This window comes from Fistularia commersonii, unplaced genomic scaffold (assembly GCF_037954325.1).
Source record: "Fistularia commersonii isolate RoL2024-O1a breed Wild unplaced genomic scaffold, RoL_Fcom_v1.0 HiC_scaffold_92, whole genome shotgun sequence".
Taxonomy (NCBI): domain Eukaryota; kingdom Metazoa; phylum Chordata; class Actinopteri; order Syngnathiformes; family Fistulariidae; genus Fistularia; species Fistularia commersonii.
This window is the reverse complement of record NW_028234050.1, coordinates 184,771-190,000: the sequence shown is the minus strand read 5'-3', so window position 1 is coordinate 190,000 and position 5,230 is coordinate 184,771.

Sequence of the window (5,230 nt, the reverse complement as noted above, 5' to 3'; positions counted from 1 at the left end):
TCAATACATTTCCCTCTCCGTCCTTAATCACCCGGACCTGTTGTACATCCTTTCCATCTTTATCTCTCTGTTTCGCCAACCTATATAGATCGTTCTCACCCTCCTTACTATCCAACTGAGCATACAAGTCATCATAGGCCCTTTGTTTTGCCTTCGCTACCGCCATCTTTACCTTTCGCCGCATCTCCCTGAACTGCTTTCTGTTCTCTTCAGTCCTCTCAGTATCCCACTTCTTCTTCGCTAACCGCTTTCTCCGTATATACTCCTGCACTTCCTCATTCCACCACCAAGTCTCCTTATCAACTTTCCTTCCAGATGACAAACCGAGTACTCTTCTACCTGTCTCCCTGATAACACTAGCTGTTGTTGTCCAATCATCTGGCAGCTCACCCTGACCACCCAGACCCTTTCTCAACTCCTCCCTGAAAACCGTGCAACGCTCCTCCCTTTTCAGCTTCCACCACTTTGTCCTCTGCTCTGCCTTTGTCCTCGTCATCTACCTTGTCACCAGAGTCGTCGCACAAACCGCCATCCTATGCTGTCTGGCTACACGCCCACCTACAACTACTTTGCAGTCACCGATCTCTTTCAGGTTACCTCGTCTATACAAGATGTAGTCTACCTGCGTGCTCCTACCTCCGCTCTTATAAGTTACCCTATGTTCCTGTTTTTTCTGGAAAAAGGTATTCACTACACCCATTTCCATCCCTTTTGCAAAATCTACCACCATCTGTCCCTCTGCATTCCTATCCTGGATACCATATCTGCCCATCACTTCTTCATCCCCTCTATTGCCTTCACCAACATGTCCATTGAAGTCTGCACCAATTACCACTCTCTCATTTCTGGGAATATTCTGCATCACTTCATCCAACTCATTCCAGAACTTCTCCTTCTCTTCAGGTTCACATCCCACCTGTGGCGCATAGCCACTAACAACACTGAGCATCACACCTTCAATTTCCAATTTCAGACTCATAAGTCTATCTGACATTCTTTTCACCTCTAGGACGTTCCTTACAAACTCCTCCTTCAAGATGACTCCTACTCCATTTCTCTTCTTGTCAGCACCATAATAGTATAACTTAAAGCCTGCTCCTAAGCTTCTAGCCTTACTACCCTTCCACCTGGTCTCCTGGACACACAGTATATCCAGCTTCCTTCTCTGCATCGTGTCCATCAACTCTCTACCTTTTCCTGTCATAGTCCCAATATTCAAAGTCCCTACTCTCAGTCCCAGGCTCTTTCCTTTCCTCCTCTCTCTCTGCTTCCGAACACGCACTCCTCCTCTTCTTCTTCTTCTTGTTCTTCGACCCACAGTAGCCCGATTTCCATTAGTACCCTGTAGGTCATCAGTACCAATGGCGGTCGTTGTTAACCCGGTCCGCGACCCATCCGGTATGGTATAGTTATGGTTGACTCGCATGTTTGGTTTTGGCAAACGTTTTACGCCGGATGCCCCTCCTGACGCAACCCTCTGCATTTATCCGGGCTTGGGACCGGCACAGGGAGACACTGCTCCGTGCCCCCCCCCCCCAAAGGCAGGCTTGGAGAGACACGGGCCAGTGCCGCCCTGAGGCTGCATTACCCTCTCTTTCTTACATTTATTATAAAAATATGCTTATCTTCCTTTTAGCTCATCACACATGTCTTTATGATTTTCAGTCCATGCCTCAGCCGGCCTGAAGCTCCACTGATGCGCATGTGCGGATGCCTCTATCTAGCGGACATAAAATAAAGACAATCATTCAAATGTGAATGAGTCGGCGTGATGCTCCGGGATGTGTGGAGCTCAGGGAGCTCCACGAGTGAGGGAGTTAAGTTAGGGCGGGGGTGCAAGTAGGCTCTAGGATTCCCCGAGTCGGGGCGAGCGATGGGTTTAGAGGCGTATCGCATTGAAGATAATGGCCGCATATCCTTCTTGGACTTTTCTAAAGCCTTTGACTCGGTCGAACATCCATTTATCATAGCAACGCTCGAACATTTTGGATTTGGTTAAATATTCAGGAATGTGATCCGTGGGCTCTATGAGAATATTCATAGCTGTGTCACCCTGCCAAGCGGCACCACTCCGAGCTTCCATGTTGATGTGGGAATCCCCCAAGGTTGCCCCATCTCACCCTATTTATTTATAATTGCTACCGAAATGCTAGCCGTTTATGTTGAAAAGAGCAACGATATCCAAAAGTTAGACGTGCTGGGGACTGAAATTGTTATTAGCCTGCTGGCAGATGACACAACCTTAGTTTTGAAAAATGAACATCAAGTCCCAATAAGTGCCGAAAACAACCAAAACATTCTCCAAGGCTTCAGGATTGTCATTAAACTTAAAGAAATGCAAACTTCTTGCGCTGCATGACTCGCCACTAAAGGAAATCAGCGATGTTTCCATGAAATCAGAAATAAAATACTTGAGCATTTTCCTATCCAAGGACCAAACGTTAAATCAATCCAGGAACATTGAATCTAAACTGAATCAAAGTAAAGCTTAATTCTAATATATGGCTCCAGAGAGATTTATCAATATTAGGCCGGATATATTTGACTAAAATGGATGTGTTTATCCAGATGTATATACCCAGCGTATTCCAATGCTGCTCCAAATCAACTCGTAAAATCTGTTAACCAAATCAATTTCAACTTTATCTGGAGGAACAGACCACACCATCTAAGAAAAATCACATATGGTGAAAGAAACAAGTGAAGGAGGGCTGAAAGTGATAGAGTCGGACTGCTTGAATGGGACATTGAAGGTGAACTGGTTGAAATCCTGGATCAAACCTCATCGTTCTTTCTGGTATTGTACTCCAAACTACTTATTCAACAAAGTCGGCGGCCTGAGTCTTCTGCTTATCTCTGACTTGGATATCAACAAGATTCCTGTCAAATGTTCAGAGTTCCATAAACAAATATTATTATACTGGAAAATGATATACGTACACAATTTCTCACCACACAGTATAATAGTTTGGAACAATCGATATGTACTGCATGGCAACAAACCTCTGTTTTACAAGGAATGCTTTGAGAAAGGTATATGGTCGATAATTGACTTGATGGATGACACTGGCAGTCCTCTGGACAATGAGCAGTTCTGTACTACACACAGATTCAAGCCTCCCATATTAGAGTTGCTAAAGTTACGAAACGCACTGCCTCGACAATTTGTATTCCTGACCAAAAATATAATGACGCACCGAACCGTACAACCACAGTTACCCCGACTATCACTCCAGGGAATCTCAATTGTGGACAGAAAGCGCGGCAACTCCTTTATTAGGAAATGTTTCACAGGAAACTTATTCCCTGGACGTCAAAAAAAAAAAAAAAGGATATTTTAAATAAATTTGATGAGGAATCGATTGCCACGCTGCGAACCATGTATCTGACTCTACCCATACCCCCAAGGCAAAAGAGACCCACTTCAAAATTATGACTGACATCTACCCATCTAAGGAATTATCGAGGGTACGCTTTAATTTTGAAGATAATATTTGTACATTTTGTGAAGACAACATTGAAACCACTGACCATATATTTTTTCTCCTTCTCATTCCATCGTCACCAGTTTCCTTCTCAAAAGATGATATAACATTCTGTTTACTTATAAGCAACATAACAGATGAACTCTGTGTCAATGTTCTTTTAGGCCTGGCCAAGTTCTTCATTCACAAGAACAGAATGCAAAAATGCTCCCCAAATTTTAATGTCTTCATAAACGATTTTGAAATATAAAAAAAAAAAAAAAAAAATCCTTAAAACTTATGGAAAAATCCAAAAACTAAAAAATATAGTTACCCATGTCCGAGGTTCCTTTTTTTTTTGGTAAAAAAAAAAAAACAAAACAAAAAAAACAACTTGATTACATGTTACATTCCCCTTGCAATTTTTTTTTTTTTTTTTTCGTTTTAATTTCTTATTTGTCTATCTATTGATTTAATTACTTCCTTTTAATTTCTTTTTTTGTCTCGCACTGTAAATTTCTCACAAACCTGTAACACTATTAACTTCTCATTACATACAGAACAAATGTCCTGATGTCCGTTGCTTCCTCATCCCTGGTTGTTTCATTGACATTCAGTTCTACCTTGCTATGTTTATTTGTACATTTGTATATTTGGGTGTACTATTTATGTTCAATTAAAAACAGTTTGATGTCTGAGATTCCTTGTGAACCGCCAACTTAATTACATGTTATATTCCCCTCACAATTTTTTTTTTTCGTTTTTAATTTTATTTTTCTATCTATTTATTTAATTATATCCTTTTAATTTTCTTTTTTTGTCTAGCATTAAAAATTTCTCGCAAACCGTTAACACTATTAACTTCTGATTACTTACAGCACGAATGCGTTTATGCCCCCCCACCCCCCGCTTTTTCCGTACGGTGGCAGACACTGAGATCGAAAGCAAATGGGTGTCATTGAAATGCAGTAACAGGGTGATAACAGCCGTGTTCGAAGTGTGTAGGGGCTTATAGGAGAGCAGAAGCACGTCACGCAATTCACCTGAGTTCGGAGGATCGGGAGTACCAGGGCCCATAGCGGAGAAGCGGAAGAGCGGAGTTATGTGTCTCTTCTCAAAGGCGGGGAAGCTGGGGGGCAGCAGGACCCCTTAGACCGGCTAATGTGAGCCTTCTCCGGACATAGATCACCCGGACTTATGACTGGAGCTCCCGGACCTCCGGGCACACACATATGTGAATGAGTGGATGAGCTAATGTTGGTTTGGTTGTGGATACGTTTCGGCCAATGCTATCAGCACAGCTATGATTATCCCCAGAACGTTGAGAACGAGCTCCCGGAACTCCAGACATGCGTATATAAAAGAGTGGAATTAAGGTGTGTGTGTGTGTGTGTGTGTGTGTGTGTGTGTGTGTGTGTGTGTGTGTGTGTGTGTATACGTGTGGGACAGAAGTAATGTTGGGGACAGAAATTGTTATTAGCCTGCTGGCAGATGACACAACCTTAGTTTTGAAAAATGAACATCAAGTCCCAATAAGTGCTGAAAAAAACCAAAACATTCTCCAAGGCTTCAGGATTGTCATTAAACTTAAAGAAATGCAAACTTCTTGCGCTGCATGACTCGCCACTAAAGGAAATCAGCGATGTTTCTATGAAATCAGAAATAAAATACTTGAGCATTTTCCTATCCAAGGACCAAACGTTAAATCAATCCAGGAACATTGAATCTAAACTGAATCAAAGTAAAGCTTAATTCTAATATATGGC